Genomic DNA, 27,783 nt, shown 5'->3' with positions numbered 1-27,783 from the left:
TTTGGAAAGGCACACACCTGTCTATATAAGACCTCACAGCTCACAGTGCATGTCAGACCAAATGAGAATCTTGAGGTCAAAGGAACTGGCCATGGAGCTCAGAGACATAATTGTGGCAAGGCACAGATCTGGCTAAGGTTACAACAGAATTTCTGCAGTACTCAAGGTTCCTAAGAGCACAGTGGCCTCCATAATCCTTAAATGGAAGAAGTTTGGGACCACCTGAAGTCTTCCTAGACCTGGTCATCCAGCCAAACTGAGCAATAGTGGGAGAAGAGCCTTGGTGAGAGAGGTAAAGAAGAACCCCAAGATCACTGTGGCTGAGTTCCAGAGATGCAGTAGGGAGATGGGAGAAAGTTCAACAAAGTCAGCTAACACTGCAGCCCTCCACCAGTAGGGCCTTTATTGCAGAGTGGCCTGACGAAAGCCTCTCCTCAGTGCAAGACATATGAAAGCCCGAATAGAGTTTGCTAAAAAACACATGAAGGACTCCCAGAATATGAGAAATAAGATTCTCTGGTCTGATGTGATGGAGATATACCTTTTTGGTTATAATTCTAAGTGGTATGTGTGGAGAAAACCAGGCACTACTCATCACCTGCCCAATACAATCCCAACAGTGAAACATGGTGTTGGCAACATCATGCTATTGGGGTGTTTTTCAGCTGCAGGGACAGGATGACTGGTTGTCATTGAAAGAATCATGAATGCGGCCAAGTACAAAGATATCCTGGCTGAAAACCTCTTCCAGAGTGCTCTGGGCCTCAGACTTAGCTGAAGGTTCACCTTCCAACAAGACAATGACCCTGAGCACACAGCTAAAATTACAAAGGAGTGGCTTCAGAAAAACTTTGTGACCATTCTTGACTGGCCCAGCCTGAGCCCTGTCCTAAACTCAATTGAGCATCTCTGCAGAGACCTGAAAATGGCTGTTCACCAATGTTCACCATCCAACCTGGCGGAACTGGAGAGGATCTGCTAGGAAAAATGGCAGAGGATCCCCAAATCCAGATGTGAAAAACTAGCATAATTTCCAAGAAGACTTATGGCTGTACTAGCTCAAAAGAGTGCTTCTACTCAATACTGAGCAAAGGGTCTGAATACTTATGACCATGTGATATTTCAGTTTTGCTTTTTTAGTAAATTTACAAAAATTGCTACCTTTCCATTTTTTCAGTCAAGATGGGGGGCAGAGTGTACATTAATGGGAAAAAAAATTATCTTTTTTTAAATTTACCAAATGGCTGCAATGAAACAAAGAGTGAGAAATTTAAAGCGGTCTGAATACTTTCCATACCCACTGTAAATTTGGCCAAAAGAGATGACAAGCTTCATGTCACATTTTCAGGCCCCTTAGGTACCTAAACAAGTGACCTCATTTTGGAAACTACACCCGTACACAGAATTTGATAACATTAGGTCAATAAATTGAAAAACTTCATTTTCTTTCACAAATATCTTTATTTTCAAATTTTTCACTTTTGTAAGAGATAACACCAAAAAGTGGAATAAACAGTATGTTATCACATTCTTACTAGTATGCCGATACTCCACATGAAGTCAAAAAGTTTTGTTTGGACAAACTGCAGGGCTCATAGCAGAAGGGACACAATTTAAATTTTGGAACACAAATTTGGTTCAATTTGGAATAGATTGCCATATTTTCAGAGCTTGTGTGGTTCATAAACAACTCAAAACCCCCTGAAATGTATTTTTGTAAATTATACTCTCTAAAGTTTTTATCTAGGGAAGTACTGGGTAGTTTGATACCCCTATTTTCGAAGCAGCTGATGCAACACAAGTTTGAAAATATACAATTTTCATTTTTTTCACTGTCACTTTCATGATTCTTTTTTGTATGCTCTGAGGAACACTCCTCAAATTTTATTGCACTGCACTGTGTTTGTAGTTATTGTCAGTGTACACGTGATACCCTTGGTGAAAAAATGGAGTTATTAGCTCCCAGACAATTTTACCCCGGATGCCAAATTGTCTGTAGGTAAGTTTGGTGGGTTCATTTGGAAGTCCCTACCTTCATATAATAGAAAGGTACAAATCTAACCTGTTGTGCTCTTACACATTTTGTGCAATTTTACACTGTGTTTGGCTTGCTTTGAGAATGACAAACGGCCCTTGAATATCATGAGGGACTTGTCAGCTGCAACATTTTCTGAGGGGTATATGATTTTAAAAATGAATCTTGTAGGAGATAAATTATGGGGTCGCAATTTGTTAAGGTGATCATAGTTGGAAGTAATTTCTTGGGGGGTCCTTGGGAATTCATTAGGTTTCATAATGGGCTTGGGTCATGACAACTGCAAATACAGGGGTACTGTGGACAGATCCTGCTTCCCAGTAACAATGGAGAGTGGATTATTTTTTCTAAACTCATGCTGATGGTAGGTCCCAAAAATGTTTTTATTTCAGGGATATTTGTAGGTATCTATGAATGGAAATGAAATTATGTGGGCTTTTGAGAAATATATTGTCGAACATATCAATTGGTTTGGTAGGGAATGATTTGTAGGACTTCTAGGGTAACAAAAATGTGGAAAAATGTAAAGGGGGTAAAATTGATAACATCTAATTTTATTCCAGTAGTTGCTGAAAAAAGGGGAATTTGAGGAGAAAAGACAAGGTCAGGAAACCACAATGGAGGGGGGACTGCAGACATTGGCCCTGCCTCTGACGATTCAGAAGTGATGACTGACTCCACTACCATCAGACTGTGGGATCGCGTGGAGAAAGAGATGTCACTGTCTGAAAACTGCACTGTTTCAGAAGCAGATACGGGTTCATTGCCAGAGAAAAGCAGGGTGCACGGCTGCTCCATGGTAAACATTCTGTGGGCAGTTATTTCATTTTATATGAATGCTTAAGAAAAAAACCCTAACCTAATCTTACACTAGTAAGCTTAAACTCATCTAACACAAGTAAACCTAAGGTAACTTCAGTAATCTTTTTATTACTTATATATTTTTTTTTATATTTGAAGAAACTCTAAAGCCTAACCCTAACCCTAAAGCCTAACCCTAGCTAAAAGCAAAGAAAGAAAAATTAAAAAAATAAAAATATACTAATCTGGCCAGGGTGATGACAAGGGGGGAAGGGTGATCAATGGGCTGATTAGGAGATTTGGGAAGAATTCATTGAAACTGAACTAGATATTTAAGAGCACTTGAATGTACAACTAAAAAGGGAGAAGAGAGAGGCACAACACAAGTGCTGCCATATTTACTAAACATCGGACTTTTGATCATTGTTATAGGGTCTATTACAGTGATCAAATTCAGGAACCAATAGGAATAATTCCTGCGATTGCCAGGTGCCAGCCAACAGGTTTTCACGGGCACTCACCATTTTGCTTTGGGAACAGAAGGAGGAGCTTGTGGAATAGCGGCTTTGGTTCTAAAGTACTGAGGGGTAAACTGGGTATATAATTTCTCTCTTCTCTCACATGTTAGATCATGACTAGTGTTGAGCATTCCGATGCTGCAAGTATCGGGTATCGGCCGATACTTGCTGTATCGGAATTTCCGATACCGAGATCCGATATTTTTGTAATATCGGATATCGGTATCGAAACAACATTAATGTAAAAAGGTGTAAAAGAAAGAATTAAAATAAAAAAAATCGCTATACTCACCTCTCCGACGCAGCCGGGACCTCAGCGAAGGAACCGGCAGCGTTGTTTGTTTAAAATTCGCGCTTTTACTTGCTTACGTGAATTCCCGGCTTCTGATTGGTCAGGGCGGCCATGTTGCCGGGACGCGGACCAATCACAGCAAGCCGTGACGAAATTACGTCACGGCTTGCTGTGATTGGTCCGCGTCCCGGCAACATGGCCGCCATTAACCAATCACAAGCCGTGACGTCACGGGAGGCTGGACACGCGCTTATTTTGAAAAGCGCGCGTGTCCAGCCTCCCGTGACGTCACGGCTTGTGATTGGTCACGGCGCCATATTGCCGGGATGCGGACCAATCACAGCAAGCCGTGACGAAATTACGTCACGGCTTGCTGTGATTGGTCCGCGTCCCAGGAACATGGCCGCCATTAACCAATCACAAGCCGTGACGTCACGGGAGGCTGGACACGCGCTTATTTTGAAAAGCGCGCGTGTCCAGCCTCCCGTGACGTCACGGCTTGTGATTGGTCACGGCGCCATATTGCCGGGACGCGGACCAATCACAGCAAGCCGTGACGTAATTTCGTCACGGCTTGCTGTGATTGGTCCGAGTCCCGGCAACATGGCCGCCCTGACCAATCAGAAGCCGGGAATTCACGTAAGCAAGTAAAAGCGCGAATTTTAAAGAAACAACGCTGCCGCTTACAATCGCCGAGGTCCCGGCTGCGTCGGACAGGTGAGTATAGCGATATTTTTTATTTTAATTCTTTATTTTACACATTTATATGGTTCCCAGGGCCTGAAGGAGAGTTTCCTCTCCTTCAGACCCTGGGAACCATCAGGAATACCGTCCGATACCTGAGTCCCATTGACTTGTATTGGTATCGGGTATCGGTATCGGATTGGATCCGATATTTTGCCGGTATCGGCCGATACTTTCCGATACCGATACTTTCAAGTATCGGACGGTATCGCTCAACACTAATCATGACAGAGAAGAGAGAAATTATTTTTAAATGGGACTTTACTTTTTTTTAACGTGATTGCCATTTTTGTTTAATAATGACGATCACATGATATAGGACTGAAAAAAACAACCCTGATCGTGTTCTCCAGGGTCCCAGCTACCCCTGTTAGCTGAAACCCCAGAGATTTTCTAACACTGCTGGATGCTATTCACTTATTTCTTAGCTCCATTAAAAAGAGGCAGTGAATAATAAGGCCCTTTAACTGCCACTGTTAGGGTACGTGTCCACAGTCAGGATGGCCGGCAGTATCGCCGGAGCGGCGAAGCCGCTCGGCGCTAAGCCCCGCCTCCTTTCTGGGACGTGATGATGCCGGATGTGTTAACTGTACACATCATCGCACCCTCACATAGCGCCCTGTGATATTACTTGCGGCGACGCAGCGTCGTCGCAGGTAGCACGGACATGCTGCGATCTGAAAAGACGCGCAGCATGTCCGGAGTCGCAGGGAAGTCGGATGCGTGTTTCCACGCATAGTGGACACGGGATTTCATAAAATCCCCTCCACTATGCTGGAACATCTGGACGCTGCGTGTTTGACGCGTCAAACAAGCAGCGTTTACTGACCGTGGACACACACCCTTAAAAGCTTTTTGCTGGTTGTTGAGGGGCTGAACATTCTATGCAAATACAGCATACCTGAGAAAGAAACCCAAAAGAAGCATGTTGATCCCATAAGTGGAGTATTACTTTATAGAAAAGGCAGGTTGATGGGTTTTTAACCCCTTAAGACCCAAGAGAGGTTTGCACGTTAATGACCGGGCCAAGTTTTTACAATTCTGACCACTGTCCCTTTATGAGGTTATAACTCTGGAACGCTTCAACGAATACTCATGATTCTGACAATGTTTTCTCATGACATATTGTACTTCATGATAGTGGTAAAATTTCTTTGATGTTATCTGTGCTGCGTTTATTTATGAAAAAAAAACAGAAATTTGGTGAAAATTTTGAAAATTTCGCAATTTTCCAACTTTGAATTTTTATGCCCTTAAATCACAGTGATATGTCACACAAAATACTTAACATCAGCACAGTTTTGAAACCAAATTTTTTTTTGTTAGGGACTTATAAGGGTTAAAAGTTGACCAGCAATTTCTCATTTTTACAACACCATTTTTTTAAGGGACCACATCACATTTGAAGTCATTTTGAGGGGTCTATATGATAGAAAATAACCAAGTGTGACACCATTCTAAAAACTGCACCCCTCAAGGTGCTCAAAACATCATTCAAGAAGTTTATTAACCCTTCATGTGTTTCACAGGAACTTTTGGAATGTTTTAAAAAAATGAACATTTAACTTTTTTTTCACAAAAAATGTACTTCAGCTCTAATTTGTTATATTTTACCAAGGGTAACAGGAGAAAATGGATGCCAAACGTAGTTGTACAATTTGTACTGAGTATGCCGATACCCCATATGTGTGGGTTAACCACTGTTTGGGCACATGGCAGAGCCCGGAAGGGAAGGAGCGCCGTTTGTCTGTTCAATGCAAAATTGACTGGAATTGAGATGGGACGCCATGTTGCGTTTGGAGAGCCCCTGATGTGCCTAATCATTGAAACCCCCCACACGTGACACCATTTTGGAAAGTAGACCCCCTTAGGAACTCATCTAGATGTGTGGTGAGCACTTTGACCCACCAAGTGCTTCACAGAAGTTGATAATGCAGAGCCGTAAAAATAAAAAAATCATGTTTTTTCACAAAAATGATCTTTTCGCCAGACATTTTTTATTTTCCCAAAGGTAAGAGAAGAAATTGGACCCCAAAAGTTGTTGTGCAATTTGTACTGATTACGCTGATACCCCATATGTGGGAGTAAACCACTGTTTGGGCGCATGGCAGAGCTTGGAAGGGAAAGAGCGCCGTTTGACTTTTCAATGCAAAATTGACTGGAATTGAGATGGGACACCATGTCGCGTTTGGAGAGCCCCTGATGTGCCTAAACATTTGAACTCCCCATAAGTTACACCATTTTGGAAAGTAGACCCCCTAAAGAACTTATCTAGATGTGGTGTTAGAGCTTTGAACCCCCAAGTGTTTCACTACAGTTTATAACGCAGAGCCGTGAAAATCAAAATTCTTTTTTTTATTTCACAAAAATTAATTTTTAGACCCCAGTTTGTATTTTTACAAGGGTAACAGGAGAAATTGGATGGCAAAAGTTGTTTTCCAATTTGTCCTGAGTACACTGATACCCCATATGTGGGGGGGACCACCGTTTGTGCGCACGGCAGAGCTAGGAAGGGAAGGAGCACCGTTTGGAATGCAGACTTAGATGGAATGGTCTGCAGGTGTCACATTGTGTTTGCAGAGCCCCTAATGTACCTAAACAGTAGAAACCCTCCACAAGTGACCCCATATTGGAAGCTAGATCCCCAAGGAACTTATCTAGATGTGTTGAGAGAACTTTGAACACCCAAGTGTTTTACTACAGTTTATAACGCAGAGCCGTGAAAAAAAATCATTTTTTTCCCATTGAAATGGTTTTTTAGCCCCCCCAAATTTTTATTTTCCCAAGGAAAACAGGTAAAAATTGGACCCCAACAGTTGTTGTCCAATTTGTCCTGAGTACGCCAATACCCCATATATTGGGGTAAACCCTTGCTTGGGTTCACGGGAGAGCTTGGAAGGGAAGGAGCGCTGTTTTACTTTTTCAACGCAGAATTGGCTGGAATTGATATCAGATGCCACGTCACGTTTGGAGAGCCCTTGATGTGCCTAAACAGTGGAAAACCCCAATTCTAACTGAAACCTTAACCCAAACACACCACCCCTAACCCTAATCCCAACTCTAACCATAGCCCTAACCACACCCCTAACCCAAACATGCCCCTAACCCTAATCCCAACCACAACCCTAATCCCAACCACACCCCTAACCCCAACACACCCCTAACCCTAATCCAAACCCTAACCACACCCCTAACTCCAACACACCCCTACCCCTAATCCCACCATAAATGTAATCCAAACTTTAGCCCCAATCCTAACCCTAACTTTAGCCCCAATCCTAACCCTAACTTTAGCCCTAACCCTAACTGTGGCTCTAAACCCAACCCTAACCCAAGCCCCAACCCTAACCCTAACCCTAGTCCTAACCTTATTCCTACCCCTAACCCTAACACTAGCCCTAATTTTAACCGTAGCCTGAACCCTAACCCGTGCCCCAACCCTAACCCTAGCCCCAACCCTAACCCTAACCCTACCTTCAAATCTAACCCTTGCCCCAGCCCTAACTCTAATCCTAGCCCTAACCCTAACCCTAGACCCAACCCTAATTCTAACCCTAGCCCCAACCCTAACCCTAGCCCCAATCCTAACTCTACCCCTAACCCTAGGCCCAACCCTAATACTAACCCTAATGGGAAAATGGAAATAAATGCATTTTTTAATTTTATTTTTTTTCCCTAACTAAGGGGGTGATGAAGAGGTGTTTGATTTACTTTTATAGTGGGTTCTTTTAGGGGATTTTTATGATTGGCAGCTGTCACACACTAAAAGACGAGTTTCATTGCAAAAAATAGTTTGTGCATCTCCACATTTTGAGAGCTATAATTTTTCCATATTTTGGTCCACAGAGTCATGTGAGGTCTTGTTTTTTGCGGGACGAGTTGACGTTTTTATTGGTGCCATTTTCGGGCACGTGACATTTTTTGATCTCTTTTTATTCTGATTTTTGTGAGGCAGAATGACCAAAAACCAGCTATTCATGAATTTCTTTGGGGGGGGTTTATAACGTTCCACGTGTGGTAAAATTGATAAAGCAGTTTTATTCTTCAGGTCAGAACAATTACAGCGATACTGCATTTATATTTTTTTTATGTTTTGGCGCTTTTATATGATAAAAACTATTTTATAGAAAAAATAACTATTTTTGCATCACTTTATTCTGAGGACTATAACTTTTTTATTTTTTTGCTGATGTGCTGTATGATGGTTCATTTTTTTGCGGGACAAGATGATGTTTTCAGCGGTACCATGGTTATTTATATCTGTATTTTTGATTGCGTGTTATTCCACTTTTTGTTTGGCGGTATGATAATAAAGCATTATTTTTTGCAGTTTTATAGGTCGGGTCGTTACGGACGTGGCTATACTAAATATGTGTACTTTTATTGTTTGTTTGGGTTTTTTTAGATAAAGAAATGTATTTATGGGAACAATATATATATATATTTTTTCTTTATTAGGAATTTATTTTTTTTACATATGTGAATATATATTTTTTTAACTTTACAACATTGCCCCGGGGGGGGCATCATGTTATAGGGTCTGTACTGTGCAGTGCACTGTGTCAGATCAGCGATCTGACGTGCAGTGCTGGAGGCTTGCAGGCGCCTGCTCTGAGCAGGCGCTTGCAAGCCACCTCCCTGCAGGACCTGGGGCCATATTTGATCCGGGGCCTGCAGGGAGGAGAAGGTAGGAGACCCTCAGAGCAATGTGATCACATCGCGTTGGAAAGCACACAGGGAGCCCCCTCCCTGCGCGATGCTTCCCTGTACCGCAGGAACACTGCAATCATCTTTGATCGCTGTGTGCTGGGGGATAATGTGCCGGGGGCGGTCCGTGACCGCTCCTGGCACATAGTGCCGGATGTCAGCTACGATAGTCAGCTGACACCCGGCCACGATCGGCTGCGCTCCCCCCCGTGAGCGCGGCCGATCGCATATGACGTACTATCCCGTCACTGGGAATTAAGTCCCAGGTCACCTCGACGGGATAGTACATCATATGGGATTAAGGGGTTAAGAAGTAATATAAGTGCTTCTCACTAAATAAGAATATCATCAAAAAAGTTAATTTATTTCAGCTTTTCAATGCAAAAAGTGAAACTCATATATTATATATAGTCATTACAAACAGAGTGATCTATTTCAAGTGTTTATTTCTGTTTATGTTGATGATTATGGCTTACAGCCAATGAAAATTCAAAAGTCATTATCTCAGTAAATTAGAATTGTTTATAACAGCAGCTTGACAGATGATTTTATAATCCAAAATGTTGGCCTACTGAAATGTATGTTTAGTAAATGTCCTCAATATTTGATCCGGGCTCCTTTTGCATCAAATATGCAGGGATATATGGGCACTCCAATAGCAATTAGCTATAAATGAGCTGAAAATATGCATCCTATGAGATGCAAAGTAACATAGCTTAATAAACAAATAAATAAATCAATCAGTCACGCCCCAACATAGTGGAAATAGTATTACCAAACCAAAGTAAATGGTGATATACCACTACACCCGACACACGTTTTGCACCATAAGCTTCATCCAAGGGTGACATAATGAGATAATTCAAATTATTTATGCGAGATTTGTCCAATAGCATAGCTCAATAAATTATCAGACACCTGTGTGGAGAGCATGCACACCTATAACCCATATACTAACTTAATCTATCCGCATACTGATGAATAACATGCTGCACATCAGCTACGGAGGAAGGGGCAGGCCAAATACTCTTAGAAGGATTTTTTTCTGTAGTGTGTATATATAAATGGATATTTTGAGTCCATACTGATATATACAGAATACATTCAGACCATGACAGAGCAGCATTGCTGGTCATACATTTACAGACAGACAATGCTCATAGGGACACAATCTTGAGGACTGTTTACTTATTGTCTGAAAGTTTTTAACTTACAAATAGTTTTATGCTTCTCTATATTTGTTGTTTGTTATTGTAAAACATGAAGGTTTATTTAACCTCTGTCTGTTGTGGACTGATGTGAATCCTTGAGAGCTTTAGATTTGTCAGGGTTTATTACCCTTCATTTGATGTTTGCCTGGTATCTCTTATTCATCTTATCTTGAAAGCTGGCCACTGGAGGGGAAAAGTGAAACCAGAGTTACTATATAGAGTAAATCACTATATAAAGCCAGAGAAACATGACTAAGACAGAAGCAGAAAGTTGGGTATGTGTACTTACACGTGTACAGTGTTGTGATAGCTGCATAAGTGGGGATGCCCTTGCAGTGTTGTGAATTTCCCAGGGGTTCTCTGTCTTGGTGCATTCTCCTCTTATTTTCCAGCAAACTATGTTTAAAAGCTCCTTAGTGATGATTTGAGTACATGTAGTTTACCTTTCTAAGTACTTAATCATTATATGTATTTAATCTTTATATGTACTTAACCTTTGTATGTTAAAATATGTACTAGTGTAGACAATCATACTATTCCTTTAATTTAGTACTTTAAAATAAAATTGTGTTATATCTCAAGTAGTAGCCTTCTTCAAAGCCGTATCCGAACCTTAGTGTTAAAGCTTGGCAATACATAATTTTGCATAGTCGGCAGGGCACGCAGAAGGCTCAGAAGTTTTTTTATTAAAATTAACAGGACTCTGTGTGATAGTGTGATATTGAGTAAACCATGCATCTCTTTAAGACAAAATTGGCTGTGAGTGAGTCTATTGAGATTCCAGGTTGGGACAGGCTCCTTGTCATATTTTGCCAAGTCGTCACACAGTGCTGGTTTGGGTGAAGCATGTGACAAATGTTGAAAGGATTCTGATCCTGCTGATGTGGTTGCATGCTTACAGAAAGTGAAAGTGGAGAAAGGTAAAGAGTTGGGCACTGGTGGTAGTGTGGATGGATATTGTTTTCTGCATAAAGAAAACAGCATGAGGAAAGAATATGTATGTTAACAACAGTAAAGGAAATGGAAAAACAGTTGTGTGAGGCACAGAATGCATTGGCTATAGCCAGAATAAATTATTAATGGACAGATGTGATGGAAATCAGCATGTTGCAGAAAAGGTTGCCATTTGTGTAGAAGAGTTAAGGAGTTAACGGAAGGTGAATAAAAAGAAAGTAGCTTTTGCCAAAGCAGGGAGAGAGTGGAGCCGTGATCAGTGGGATGGTGATTTTTGGAATTCACTTAACTCCGAAACATCACCTATCTCAAGTCTGAGGATGAACATTTCCATGGGAAGAGGGAAATTAATCCTCCTCTTAACCCAGTGAAAGTTCATACTTTATATCGGATATGGATTACAGAGACAGATACAGGTAAACAGAATGAGAATGCGGTAGAGGATTACAGTCAGAAGGAGCTTAATGACCTTCATGATCATTTTTCTCAAAATCCAAAATAACCCCTGGCAGCTTGGTCAGTCAGATTATGGGAGATGGGGGCTCATGGAGTACAGGTGGACGCTGTGGAAGGCCCAAAATTTGTCCAATTCAGTTATGAAACTGTAGTGAAGGAGGCATTCCGTACCTTGATAATCCAGCAACCAGATATGATTTGTAGTATGCTTGACGTTATGGCATTGGCATTGTGGCATAAATAGCCATCTGAGGTGGACTGGCCGCCCAATGAAAAACCATGCTTTACATTAAAAGATTGTGCTCAGAGGTTGAAGGAGGAGGTCATGAAAAATGCTATTTCAGCAAAAACTTATCATGATTATATGAAAGTTGTTGTAAATGTTTCTGTTAAAAATTGTATCATTAGAAATGCCTCTCCTGCTTATAGACATATCATGATGATGCTAATGGTAAATCAGACTGGGAAAACTATTGCCAATACATTGGAGGCAATTTGACAGTTAAGCGATCTGGGAGATTGTTGAAACAAACAAAGGGGTTATTTTGCCTCTTAAGAGCAGCATGACAATGTCAAAAGTCATTACAATCCTAGATCCAATATTACCCAGAAATGTATGTTTATGGTCTTAAATTAAGGATTTAGTCCACAGGGATAAAATCGACAGGATTGGAACTAACGATATGTGGATATTGTATCAAAAGAGAGGAATTAATAAAAAGCCAGGCGTTTCACATAATAAAAAAGTTACAGTAAAAGATTCTGAATTTCCACAGTGGGGGCGAGACTGGATATGGGAAGAGAGAGGGCCCACTCCCTCTTCACATCCGTCAAAGCCCACAGCACGGGAGTTTGAGGATCTTTGTCCTGAAGTCAGATCCTTGATAACAGGAATTCAAAGCCCAATTGAGGGGGCTATAATTTTCCCCTACCAAGATGTCTTCATCTGAAATGGAGGATCAATGGGGGGAGATAAGAATGATTAACTAGCTGGCCACACTCCACAAATGTATAGATGCCCTCACGTAGATTTGGTGAAGAACTGGAAAAAAAGGGCAGCATTTTAAAGCTTTGGTAAATACAGGAGCAGAGGCCAGTTTGATTTATGGAAATCCAAAACAATTCAGTGGGCTCAAGGTTATATTTACAGAATTAGAAGGAATGCAAATTGAGACAATTCAGAATTTGCTAGACACCGCTGTGCTTGTGCCTACTACTACTGACTGGAACAATCCTATAGTGTGGGGGAAAGAGTTGTGGAAAGATATCTGGACAAATGTACATATAATTAAAGTGACTGTGTTTAATGTTAATGCTTATTGTGCTTCAGGTACACTGGAAAGACTCTTCAACTCAGTGGCAGATGAACATTCCAAAATATCAGTCGCTGAATCCAGTTCAAAGACTGACACCACTGAAGGACTGTTCGGATTGACTCAGTGGGCACACAAGAAATATGGACTCCTTGGAGAAAAAGCTAATTACTAATGGGCACAGACCAGAGGGGTGCCAATCAGGTTAGATTTGATAAAGGATTTGGATCCTCACATTCTATCAATGATGGTGCAAAAATCTGGGTGAAACAACAGGGAGACAAAAGTCCTCCAGAACCTGTTGAAGTAATTGCTCATGGAGCAGATATTGTGCTGATAGTTATGAAACTCTCTCAGAGAATAATATATACAGCTCTACCAAAAAATAAGAGACCACCACATCAAAATCCTGTCATGGGCAGCCCAATCTCCAGACCTGAACCCCATTGAAAACCTCTGGAATGTAATGAAAAGGATGATGGATTGTCACAAGCAGTGTTGAGCGATACCTTCTGATATTCGAAAGTATCGGTATCGGATTGGATCGGCCGATACCGGCAAAATATCGGATCTCGCCGATACCGATACCCGATACCAATACAAGTCAATGGGACACAAATATCGGAAGGTATCCTGAATGGTTCCCAGGGTCTGAAGGAGAGGAAACTCTCCTTCAGGCCCTGGGATCCATATTCATGTAAAAAATAAAAAATATGGATATACTCAGCCCAACGGCGGACCCTGGACCTTAGCGATGTAACCGGCAGCCTCCGTTCCTAAGAATGCAGAGTGAAGGACCTTCAATGACGTTGCGGCTTGTGATTGGTCACGTGACCACTCATGTGACCGCTCACGCGACCAATCACAAGCCGCGACGTCATCGCAGGTCCTACACTCACTGCATTCTTAGGAACGGAGGCTGCCGGTTACATCGCTATGGTCCAGGGTCCGCTGGAGGGGTGAGTATATCCATATTTTTTATTTTTATTCTTTATTTTTTACATGAGCATGGATCCCAGGGCCTGAAGGAGAGTCTCCTCTCCTCCAGACCCTGGGAATTATACACTGGGAACTTCCGATTCCGATTTCCGATATCACAAAAATATCGGAACTCGGTATCGGAATTCCGATACAGCAAATATCGGCCAATACCCGATACTTGCGGTATCGGAATGCTCAACACTAGTCACAAGCCTATGAAAACCTCTCATGAGACTAACATTCTCCTTCTCTGTGGAGGGGTACTGGACCTGCTGCAATTAAGACACTTGTGACTAGGTCAGTTTTTTCAAATGTATTGTCTAGCCTTCTGACCCAGCACTCCGCCTCCTAGTCACAAGGGTCTTAATTGCAGCAGGTCCAGTACCCCTCCACAGAGAAGGAGAATGTTAGTCTCATGAGAGGTTTTCATAGGTGCCCATTCACATGGAGACGTTTATTCTCAGCGAGGAAGGATAGCGCAGGACCTGGTATCAGAGAGATGCCGTAAAGTGGCTACCAGGTACACATAAAATTGGCCTTTTTTATGCGCTAAACGCTCTTATTTTTCATATCTTTAGTGCAGTAATGCAGTTCAATTTCTGTGTTTCATTTTTTCATGTGTTAGCGCTGCAGTGTGCTGCCTTTTTTGCTTGACTGTATAGGAGTTGGTGACTCTAAGGTTCAGCACCTGTTCACACTTGATCTATGTTTGGATGTGACGGTCAGTTTTTTCAAATGTATTGTCTAGCCTTCTGACCAAGCACTCCGCCTCCTAGTCACAAGTGTCTTAATTGCAGCAGGTCCAGTACCCCTCCACAGAGAAGGAGAATGTTAGTCTCATGAGAGGTTTTCATAGGTGCCCATTCACATGGAGACGTTTATTCTCAGCGAGGAAGGATAGCGCAGGACCTGGTATAAGAGAGATGCCGTAAAGTAGCTACCAGGTACACATAAAATTGGCCTTTTTTATGCGCTAAACGCTCTCATTTTTCATATCTTTAGTGCAGTAATGCAGTTCAATTTCTGTGTTTCATTTTTTCATGTGTTAGCGCTGCAGTGTGCTGCCTTTTTTGCTTGATAGAATAAGAAGTTGTGACTCAAAACTTTGCATACAATAGTAATTTTTGCTATAATTTGTTCATGCATTGCATTGTGTTGTTGTTTACAGTGTACACTTCCACTATTATCCTTATGTCAATCATCCGCTAAAACCATCCTCTTAGGGCATGGTGCCTTGTGTAAATAATGTATGGCTCAAAATAGCCAAGAGTGGATTGTAGTGTGAATATAAAAATGGATATTTTGAGTCCATATTGAAATATACAGAATACATTCAGACCATGACAGAGCAGAATTGCTGGTCATACATTTACAGACAGGCAATGCTCAAAGTGACACAATCTTGAGAACTGTTTACTTATTGTCTGAAAGCTTTTAACCCCTTAACCCCAAGGGTGGTTTGCATGTTAATGACAGGGCCAATTTTTACAATTCTGACCACTGTCCCTTTATGAGGTAATAACTCTGGAACTCTTGCATTAATCCTGGTGATTCTGACATTTTTTTCTCGTGACATTTTTATCTCAATGGTAGTAGTAAAATTTGCTCAATATTACTAGAGTTTATTTGTGAAAAAAACAGAAATTTGGCACAAATTTAGAAAATTTCGCAATTTTCCATCTTTGAATTTTTATGTCCTTAAATCACAGAGATATCTCACACAAAATACATAATAAGTAACATTTCCTACATGTCTACTTTATATCAGCACAATTTTGGAACAAAAACTTTTTTTGTTAGGAAGTTATAAGGGGTAAAATTTGACCAGCGAATTCTCGTTTTTACAACACCAATTTTTAGGGACAACATCGCATTTGAATTCACTTTGAGGGGTCTATATGATAGACTTGTGACTTGTAGGATCGCTACTTCCAACAGATGGCACTATAGAGTTTAAGTCCTCATTTTTCTGAAGAGGCAATTTACATATTATATTTTCCAGAGGAGCATTGCACAGCGAATAAGCCTCCTTACCTTGACAAGCCAGAGCTGGTATGTCACTCTCCATAAGGAGAAACATTACCCCATAGACCCCAGTCCAGAGCCTCTCATCTAGCCAAATTAATTCTCATACTTCGCACTGATGAACGCCAACAGCCTGAAACACCGTGGCTGTGAATTGAGATACTGATTTGGCTTTTATTCTAAGTCATATTGCATGACTCGTTAAAGGGTTGATTGTGACTTGTAGGATCGCTACATCCAACAGGTAGCGCTATAGAGTTAATTCCTCTTTTTCTCAGAAGAGGCAATTTGCATATTATATTTCCCACAGCAGCATTGCACGGTGAATAAGCCATATGTGGGAGTAAACCACTGTTTGGGCACATGGCAGAGCTTGGAAGGGAAGAAATGCCGTTTGACTTTTCAATGCAAAATTGGCTGGAATTGAGATAGGACGCCATATCCAGTTAGGAGAGCCCCTAATGTGCCTAAACAGTGGAAATCCCTAACAAGTGACACCATTTTGGCACCCCCAAGGGCTTCACAAAAGTCTATAATGTAGAACCATAAAAATAAAAAATCATATTTTTTTCACAAAAAAGATTTTTTGCACCCAATTTTTTATTTTTCCAAGGGTAACAGGAGAAATTGGACCCCAACAACTGTTGAGCAATTTATCCTGAGTACGCTAATACCCCATATATGGAGGGAAATCACCGTTTGGGTGCACGGCAGAGCTCGCAAGGGAAGGAGCGCCGTTTTGGAATGCAGACTTAAATTTTATGGTCTGCCGGCATCACGTTGCGTTTGCAGAGCCCCTGATGTACCTAAGCAGTAGAAACCACCAACAATTGACCCCATATTGCAAACTAGACTCCACAAGGAACTTATCTAGTTGTATTGTGAGAGCTTTGAACCCCCAAGTGTTTCACTACAGTTTATAACGTAGAGGTGGGGGAAAAAATCATTTTTTCCACAAAAATGATTTTTTAGCAACCAGTTTTGTATTTTTCCAAGAGTAACAGGAAAAGTTGGACCCCAAAAGTTGTTTTCAATTTGTCCTGAGTATGCTGATACCCCATATGTGGGACGAAACCACCATTTGGGAGCGTGGCAGAGCTCTGAAAGGAAGGAGCGCCATTTTGGAATGCAGACTTAGATGGAATGGTATGGGGGCGTCACGTTGCATTTGCAGACCCTTTATGTTTCAAAACAGTAGAAACCCCCACAAGTGACAACATATTGGAAACTAGACTCCACAAGGAACTTATCTAGATGTGTTGTGAGAACTTTGAACCCCCCAAGTGTTTCACCAAAGTTTATAACGCAGAGCCGTGAAAAAAAAATCTTTTTTTTTCCCATAAAAATGATTTTTTAACCCCCCAATTTTTATTTTCCCAAGGGTAACAAGAGAAATTGGACTGCAAAGTTGTTGTCCAATTAGTCCTGAGTATGCTGATACCCCATATATGGGGGTAAACCACTGTTAGGGCACATGGCAGAGTTTGGAAGGGAAGGAGCACCGTTTTACTTTTTCAACGCAGAATTGGCTGGAATTGAGATCGAAGGCCATGTCACATTTGTAGAGCCCCTGATGTGCCTAAACAGTGGAAACCCCCAATTCTAACTCCAGCCCTAACCCAAACACACCCCTAACCCTAACCACACCCCTAACTCGAACATGCCCCTAACCCTAATCCCAACCCTAAAAACACCTCTAACACCAACCCTAATACCAACCCTAACCATAACACTAAACACACCCCTAACCCTGACACGCCCATAACCCTAATCCCGTAAATGTAATCCAAACCCTAACTCCATCTTTTGCCTCAACCCTAACTTTAGCCCCAACCCTAACCCAAACCAAAACTTTAACCCTAACCCTAACTTTAGCCCCAACCTGTTAGGTGTTGAGTTCCTACCTCTGCACAGGGGGAATCTCGAACCATCTCCGCTGCGGTCTCCTATTCTTCTCCAGCTGCAGTGTAGTCTGCTCAGTGGAGACATCGGTCCCAGCGTCTAGCTCAGGCTGATACTGGACGACTGGTTACTACTGCCCTTCCAGGCTCTGTCCTTGTAGCCAGCAATGTTCAGCAGTGAGCAGGTCTTTCTGGGACTCAGTCCTGCTTTTCACATACTGAGCATGCCCAGGGTAAGATCTCTCATTGGAGATCAAGGGTCACATGCTTAGATACTGCAGCAAATCCCATTGTCCTCTAGGAAGGTCCAGAAGGTGCTCAACTTCTGTGGCAGCCTCCCATTGGTCCTTCTGGGATGGTCCTGTACTTGCTGCAGCTATAAAAGTTTTGCATGACCGCATGGCCATGCGCTAGTGTATACTTGAAATCGTGTGTGTGTTGATGTGTGAAAGTCGCTCATTAATCATCCTCTCCCATGTGTATGACTGCTCGTGTAAGGTGGATGTTTGCTATCTAGCGCCCGACAGAGCCATCAGTACTAAACACACGATACAGCGTCAATTGCTGTGACTGAAAGTGCGGTGCCGTGCGCTATTAGAGCACTTTCCTATGCCAAGTCTGGGTGGTTAGTGGCGTTCGCCAAAGCGTCACAGCACACACTCATGTGCATTTAAATTATATTTTCAGTTACTCTAACACCCCAGTTGCGGTGTCGAGCCCAAGTGGTCTGAACGTACTCTAATCCTGTGTCTTGGGATAGAGTCCTGAGACTCCTTGCTTGCGCTCTTGGCGTGGTACCACAGCCCTGTGATGCAACAGGGTTTGCTTCCTTCACACAGGGTGAAGTTAACCCGTGTGTGTATCCACATTGTACCACCATATAGTCCGTCATTACTCAGCAGCAGGTTCCATCTCTGCATGGTGGACCCCGGGCTGCGAACGCACCTTATACCATCTCTCTTATAATTTGGTCCGTTCTGCTAGCCCTAACATTACACTAGCGCCAGGGTCTGGCTAGTAATGATGGACAAACAGCAATCCTTGCTGTACATCCAGCAGCTGGAGGGTAGGTTGACGGTTCTCGAGCGCACAACCTCAGCTGTGGATGTAACCGCAGTTGCTGTTCAGGCTGCTAGCGTGGCTGCAGCAACCTTGTCCACTGCCACCCCTGATCCGACTATCTCGCCTCCCGCTGCCAGAAAAATTTTCTGGTGATAGTAAGTCTTGTAGGGGTTTCATGAGTCAGTGCTCTATACATCTCGAGCTTCTGGCTGCTCGTTTCCCCACAGAGCGGGCTAAGGTGGGATTTATTGTGTCTCTCCTGTTGGACAGGGCGTTGGAGTGGGCTACGCTGCTGTGGGAGCGTGGCGATCGTGTGGTGCAAAGTGCTTCATTGTTCCTGAGCACTCTGAAACAGGTCTTTTTAGGACCTCATGTCACCCATGATATGGCGCTCCAACTGTTGGCATTGACTCAGGGCTTGTTCTTGGTCAGCCATTTTGCCATCCACTTTCGCACCCTAGCATCTGAGCTGGAGTGGTTGGATAAAGCCCGTATTCCGATATTTTGGAGGGGGCTGGCTGACCACATGAAGGATGCTCTGGCCACTAGGGAGAATCCTGCCACACTGGAGGAGTTAATAGCAGTGTCCACTCGTATTGACCTCTGTTTTCATGAGCGGAGGTTAGAGCGAGCCCAGTGTAGGCAGAGATTTCGACTGGCTCCAACCTTCGCCAAACCTTTGGAATCTCCAGTCCAGGCCCCTGAGTCACATGAGTCCATGGAAGTGTCATGAGCAAGATCTAAGTCCTGGACCTCTCATGCACTCCAGGTTTGTCATGTTTGCCAGGAGTCAAGACATCTTGCCACCAGATGTTCCCAGTGGTCGAGGAAACGTCAGCATCTAGTGGTAGTAGGTGGAGGTATACTAGACACGGCGACGTTTGTCTCCAAATTGTCTTTTAAGGGGACAATTACTATTGGCTCATTTACCCACTCAGTGGAGCGCTGCGTGGATTCTGGGGTAAAGGGCAATTTTAGATCTTCTGCCTTCGCCCAACGTCTCGCAATTCCCCTGGTAATGTTAGCTCAACCAGTAACCGTACGAGTGGTAAATCGGTTGACACTGCCCTTACAGATTACACACCAGACCGTCCCTTTTTCTCTGTTCATGTCACCATCTCATCAGGAAATCATATCTCTGCTCGTCATTCCTGAGGGAATTGATGAGGTCCTGTTAGGGATACCTTGGCTACGGTACCACTCTCCTCATATTGAGTGGTCCACAGGCAGAATTTTGGGATGGGGTGAATCTTGTGGGAGTAGATGTCAGAGGGAATGTGTTCAGGTTGCTACTACTGAGGTACCTGCAGATCTATCCTCTCTCCCCAAAAATATTGGCCCTATGCGGACGTGTACTCCAAAAGAGCTGGGGAGACCCTTCCGCCTCACCGCACCTATGACTGTCCTATTGACCTCTTGCCTGGTGCTGAGCCTCCCCGGGGTCGAGTCTATCCGTTATCTCTCCCAGAGATGGAGGCAATGTCACAGTACATCCAGGAAAATCTTTCAAGAGCATTCATTAGGAAGTCAGTGTCACCTGCAGAGGCTGGGTTCTTCTTCATGCAGAAGAAGAACGGGGAACTACGTCCATGCATAGATTACAGGAGTCTTAACGCCATCACCATTAAGAACAAGTATCCCCTACCCCTGATATCTGAGCTCTTTAATAGGCTTCAGGGAGCAAGGGTATTTACTAAACTAGATCTGCGGGATACCTACAACCTGATTCGCATCCGTGAGAGGGACGAATGGAAGATGGCTTTTAACACCAGGGATGGGCACTATGAATATCTGGTGATGCCCTTTGGGCTCTGTAATGCCCCAGCCGTTTTCCAAGACTTTGTGAATGACATCTTCCAGGAGATTCTCACCACCTCAGTCGTAATTTGTCTGGATGACATTCTCATCTACTCTCCAGATATTGTCTCCCACCGGAGAGATGTTTGCAGAGTCTTCGACCTCTTACACGCAAATTCCCTCTGCGCAAAGTTGGAGAAATGTGTGTTTGAGCAGGAGTGCTTACCTTTCCTGGGCTATATCATCTCCGCCCAGGGATTGGCTATGGATCCTGCCAAAATACAGGCTGTGATGGACTAGCAGGAACCCCATTATCTTAAAGCAGTGCAGCCCTTTATGGGGTTCATTAATTACTATCGCCAGTTCATTCCACTCTTCTCAACTTTGGTAGCTCCCTTGGTTGCTCTCACCAAGAAGGGATCAAATCCCAAATTGTGGTCTGAGGAGGTCTCCAAAGCCTTTCACTCCATTAAGTCACACTTTGCTAGCGCTCCCATCCTCCATCGCCCCGATGTAGATAAGCCATTTATAATGGAGGTGGATGCCTCATCCGTTGGTGCTGGAGCAGTCCTTTTCCAAAAGGATGCTCAAGGTCGGAAGCATCCTTGCTTTTTCTTTTCCAAGACCTTCTCACCAGCGGAGAGGAATTATTCCATCGGGGACAGGGAGTTGCTAGCCATGAAGTTGGCCTTCTCAGAGTGGAGACATCTCTTGGAGGTGGCTCGTTTTCCCTTCCAAGTCTTCACAGACCACAAGAATTTGGTGTACTTGCAAACAGCCCAGCGGTTAAATTCTCGCCAGGCCTGATGGTCCTTGTTCTTCTCCCAGTTCCATTTCACCCTCTATTTTCTTTCCGGGGAGAAGAACATTAGTGCCGACGCTCTCTCTCGTTCCATTGTATTATCTGAGGAGGAAGAAGAGGAGCCTCAGCTTATTGTCCCCATGAGAGCCTGAGAACTGTGGCCCCGGTTTCGCTAGAGTCTGTGCCTCTGGGCAAGACTTTTGTACCATCCAGTATGCATCCGGAGATTCTCACTTGGGCTCACTCGTCCAGAGTGGGTGGACATTTTGGGTCCAAAAGGACATCTGAACTACTGGCGAGGACATACTGGTGGCCACATATGGCTTGTGATGTAGCAGACTATGTTTGGGCGTGTGTCTCCTGCGCCAAGAACAAGTCTCCTCGGCAATGGCCAGCTGGGTTGCTTTACCCCCTTCGGTGGTGGAAAGGCCCTGGGAGTTGGCCGGGATGGATTTTGTGGTGGGCTTACCCAAGTCTCGTAGCTGCACTATTATTTGGGTGATCACCGACCATTTTTTTCAAAATGGTGCTCTTGGTGCCTCTTCCACGGCTTCCTTCTGCATGGGTTCTGGCAGCGTTGTTTATTAAACAAATCTTTCACCTACATGGTATGCCGGACAAAATTGTCAGTGACCGGGGTCCCCAGTTTGTGTCTCGGTTCTGGAGAGAGCTTTGTCTTCTACTCAGCATTGAGTTGAATCTCTCTTCAGCATATCATCCCGAGACGAATGGCTTGGTAGAGAGGGCCAACCAGACCCTGGTCACATATCTGTGACATTTTGTGTCAGCTAGGCAGGATGACTGGGCATCCTTGCTACCATGGGCAGAATTTGCGCTAAACAATGCCATAGCTGACTCCACTGGTCAGACCCCATTCCTCCTTAATTACGGCCAGCATCTGAGGGTTCATGTGCCTATGTCCGTGTCTTCCGCCGACTCCAGAGTGGCAGACTGGGCTGTGGAGGCACAGGACATTTGGGACCGCACTCAGGATGCCATCTGGGCCTCCAAGGAGAGAATGAGGTCCTCCGCCGATGCACATCGGTGCCCCGCTCCGACCATTGCTCCTGGTTACTTGGTGTGGCTCTCTGCTCATAACATCAGGCTGTGAGTTGAGTCCACTAAGTTTGCACCTCGCTACTTGGGTCCATTCAAGGTCGTCGAACAGGTTAGCCCTGTGGTCTACCATCTGGCCCTTCCTCCACGCCTAGGTATCACCGACTCCTTTCATGTGACCCACTTGAAGCCCGTATACTTGTCCTGGTTTTCCGAGTCATCTGCCGGGACATCGGGTTCATCTACGGATGATTACGAGGTGAATGCTATCTTGGAGTGTAAGGTAGTATGTGGTAAAAAATTTTATTTGGTGTATTGGAAGGGTTATGGCCCAGAGAACAGGTCCTGGGAGCCTGCTGAGCACATTTGAACTCCACAGCTCATTGCTGCCTTCGAGCGCAGCGAGTTCCAAGGAGGGGGACCCTAGGATGAGGGGTAATGTTAGGTGTCAAGTTCCCACCTCTGCACAGGGGGAATCTCGAACCATCTCCGCTGCGGTCTCCCATTTTTAGCCAGCCGCAGTGGAGTCTGCTCAGCAGAGACGTCGGTCCCAGCGTCTAGCTCAGGCTTATATTGGATGACTTGTTACTACTGCCCTTCCAGGCTCTGTCCTTGTAGCCAGCAATGTTCAGCAGCGAGCAGATCTTTCTGGGACTCAGTCCTGCTTTTCACATACTGAGCATGCCCAGGGTAAGGTCTTTCGTTGGAGATCAAGGGTCACATGCTTAGATACTGCAGCAAATCCCATTGATCCTCTAGGAAGGTCCTGAAGGTGCTCAACTTCTGTGGCAGCCTCCCATTGGTCTTTCTGGGAAGGTCCTGTACTTGCTGCAGCTATAAAAGTTTTGCATGACCGCACGGCCATGTGCTAGTGTATATTTGAAATCGTGTGTGTTTTGATGCGTGAAAGTCGCTCATTAATCATCTCCTCCCTTGTGTATGACTGCTCGTGTAAGGTGGATGTTTTCTATCTAGCACCCGACAGAGCCATCAGTACTAAACACATGATACAGCGTCAATTGCTGTGACCGCCAGTGCGGTGCCGTGCGCTATTAGAGCACTTTCTTATGCCAAGTCTGGGTGGTTAGTGGCATCGGCCAAAGCGGCACAGCATGCACTCTTGTGCATTTAAATTATATTTTCAGTTACTCTGACACCCCAGCTGCGGTGTCAAGTGCAATTGGTCTGAACGTACTCTAATCCTGTGTCTTGGGATAGAGTCCTGAGACTCCTTGCTTGCGCTCTTGGTGTGGTACCGCGGCCCTGTGATGCAACAGGGTTTGCTTCCTTCACACAGGGTGAAGTTAACCCGTGTGTGTATCGACATTGTACTGTAATACAGTCCGTCATTACTCAGCAGCAGGTTCCATCTCTGCACGGTGGACCCCGGGCTGCTAACGCACCTTATACCATCTCTCTTATAATTTGGTGCATTCCGCTAGCCTTAACACAACCTTAACTTTAGCCTAACCCTAATGGGAAAATGGAAATCATTTTTTTTTTTTTAATTATTTTTCACTAACTAAGAGGGTGATAAAGGGGGATTTGATTTACTATTTATAGTGTTTTTTATAGCGGGTTTTTGTTTGGCAGCTGTTACACACTAAAAGCGCTTTTTATTGCAAAAAATAGTTTTTGCATCACCATATTTTGAGAGCTATAATTCATATTTTGGCCTACAGAATCATGTGAGGTTTTTTGTTTTTTTTTGGGACGAGTTGATGTTTGTATTGGTACCATTTTCGGGTACATGACGTTTTTTCATTGCTTTTAATTACGATTTTTGGGAGGCAGAATGAACAAAAAACAGCAATTTATGAATTTATTTTGGGTGGGGCGTTTATACCGTTCCGCGTGTGGTAAAATTGATAAGGCAGTTTTATTCTTTGGATCAGTACGATTACAGCAATACCTCATTTATATCATTTTTTTATGTTTTGTCGCTTTTATACAATAAAAACTATTTTATATAAAAAATAATTATTTTTGCATTGCTTTATTCTGAGGACTATAACTTTTTTAATTTTTTGTCATGACGCTGTATGGTGGCTCGTTTTTTGCAGGACAAGATGACGTTGTCAGCAGTATCATGATTATTTATATCTGTCTTTTTGATCGCGTGTTATTCCACTTTTTGATCAGCGGTATGATGATAGAGCATTGTTTTTAGCCTCATTTTTTATTTATTTTTTTGCATGTTCACTGAAGGGCTTAATTAGTGAGAGAGTTTTATAGGTCAGGTTGTTACAGATGCGGCGATACTAAATATGTGTACTTTTATTGTTTTTTTTATTTACAAAAAGAAATGAATTTTTGGGAAATATATATATATATATATATATATATATATATATATATATACACTCACCGGCCACTTTATTAGGTACACCTGTCCAACTTCTTGTTAACACTTAATTTCTAATCAGCCAATCACATGGCGGCAACTCAGTGCATTTAGGCATGTAGACATGGTCAAGACAATCTCCTGCAGTTCAAACCGAGCATCAGTATGGGGAAGAAAGGTGATTTGAGTGCCTTTGAACGTGGCATGGTTGTTGGTGCCAGAAGGGCTGGTCTGAGTATTTCAGAAACTGCTGATCTACTGGGATTTTCACGCACAACCATCTCTAGGGTTTACAGAGAATGGTCCGAAAAAGAAAAAAAATCCAGTGAGTGGCAGTTCTGTGGGCGGAAATGCCTTGTTGATGCCAGAGGTCAGAGGAGAATGGGCAGACTGGTTCGAGCTGATAGAAAGGCAACAGTGACTCAAATCGCCACCCGTTACAACCAAGGTAGGCCTAAGAGCATCTCTGAACGCACAGTGCGTCGAACTTTGAGGCAGATGGGCTACAGCAGCAGAAGACCACACCGGGTACCACTCCTTTCAGCTAAGAACAGGAAACTGAGGCTACAATTTGTACAAGCTCATCGAAATTGGACAGTAGAAGATTGGAAAAACGTTGCTTGGTCTGATGAGTCTCGATTTCTGCTGCGACATTCGGATGGTAGGGTCAGAATTTGGCGTAAACAACATGAAAGCATGGATCCATCCTGCCTTGTATGGAGCATCTTTGGGATGTGCAGCCGACAAATCTGCGGCAACTGTGTGATGCCATCATGTCAATATGGACCAAAATCTCTGAGGAATGCTTCCAGCACCTTGTTGAATCTATGCCACGAAGAATTGAGGCAGTTCTGAAGGCAAAAGGGGGTCCAACCCGTTACTAGCATGGTGTACCTAATAAAGTGGCCGGTGAGTGTATATATATATATATATGTTTTTTTTTTTCTTTATTTAGGAATTTTTCAAAAAATATTTTTACACATGTCAATTCTTTTTTTTTTACTTTTTACTTTGCCCCAGGGTAGACATCACTGTATAAAATCAGATCGGTGATCTGACACTTTGCAAAGTACTGTGTCAGATCAGTGATCTGACAGGCAGTGTAGGCGGCACTAACAAGCCACCTCGCTGGAGAATCCAGAAGGACCCAACGGCCATCTTGGGTCCAGGGGCTGCAGGGAGGAGACCCTCGGAACAATTCAATCACATTGCGTTGTTCTGAGGGTCTCAGGGTAGCACAAATGGAGCACCCTCCCTGCGCGATGCTTCCCTATGCCACCGGAATGCTGCAATCTTGTTTGATTGCAGTTTTCTGGGGGTTAATGTGATAATCAGCTGACACCAGACCACGATCAGCTGCGCTCCCCCCATGAGCGCGGCTGATCACGTATGATGTACTATCCCATTCATGGGAATTAAGTCCCAGGTCACATGGAAGGGATAGTATGTTCGATGGCAGAAAGGGGTTAACTCAAATAGTTCTATGTTTATCTATGTTTGTTGTTTGTTATTGTAAAACATGAAGATTTATTTAGGCCACGTTCACACGTTGCGGCTTGCTCTGCGGGTTAATCCCGCAGCGGAATTGATAAATCTGCAGGGCAAAACCGCTGCGGTTATCCCTGCAGATTTATCGCGGTTTGTTCCGCGGTTTCCGCTGCGGGATTACTCCTGTACTATTGATGCTGCATATGCAGCAATATGCAGCATCAATAGTAATGTAAAAAATAATAAAAATTGGCTATACTCACCCTCTGACGTCGCGATCTCCCCGGCGCTGCACGCGGCTGTGCCGACAAGGACCTTCGTGACGTCACGGTCATGTGACCGCGGCGGCATCACGGTCATGTGACCGCGACGTCACCACAGGTCCTGCAAGCACAGCAACTGAGACCGGACGCCGCGGGCAGCGCTGAGAGGTGAGTATAGCATCATTTTTTATTTTAATTCTTTTTTTTACACCAAAATATGGTTCCCAGGGCCTGGAGGAGAGTCTCCTCTCCTCCACCCCGGGTACCATCTGCACATTATCCGCTTAACTTCCCGCAACGTGGGCACAGCCACATGCGGGAAGTGAGCGGATCAATGCATTTCTATGGGTGCAGAACCGCTGCGATTCTGCACCAAGAAATGACATGCTCCTTCTTTTTTTCCGCAGAAAAGCCGTGCGGCTTTTCCCGCGGAAATCCGCAGCGTGGGCACAGCAGGTTTTGTTTTCCATAGGGTAACATTGTACTGTACCCTGCATGGAAAACTGCTGCGGATCCGCAGTGTCAAATCCACTGCGGATCCGCGGCAAAACCCGCAAAGTGTGAACATAGCCTTAACCTCTGTCTGTTGTGGACTGTTGTGAATCCTTAAGAGCTTTTGATTTAACAGGGTTTATTGCCCATTGTCTGATCTTTGCCTGGTATCTCTTATTCATCTTATCTTGAAAGCTGGCCACTGGAGGGGGAAGGTGAAACCAGAGTTACTATATACTGTAAATCACTATATAAGGCCAGAGAAACATGACTAAGAAGGAGGCACAAAGCTGGGTACATGTACTTTTTCGTGTACAGTGTTGTGATACCTGCATAAGTGGGGAAGCCCATGCAGTGTTGTGAATTTCCCAGGGATTCTCTGTCTTGGTGCATGCTTCTCTGATATTGCACTCATGTGATGTTTAAAAGCTCCTTGGTGATGATGTGAGTATATATAGTTAATCTTTCTATGTACTTAATCATTATATGTATTTAATATGTATATGTACTCAACGTTTTTATGATAAAAGATACAAAAGTG

Source organism: Ranitomeya variabilis, chromosome 7, assembly GCF_051348905.1.
Source record: "Ranitomeya variabilis isolate aRanVar5 chromosome 7, aRanVar5.hap1, whole genome shotgun sequence".
Taxonomy (NCBI): domain Eukaryota; kingdom Metazoa; phylum Chordata; class Amphibia; order Anura; family Dendrobatidae; genus Ranitomeya; species Ranitomeya variabilis.
The sequence above is the reverse complement of the archived record's forward strand: the minus strand, read 5'-3'. Positions refer to the sequence as shown.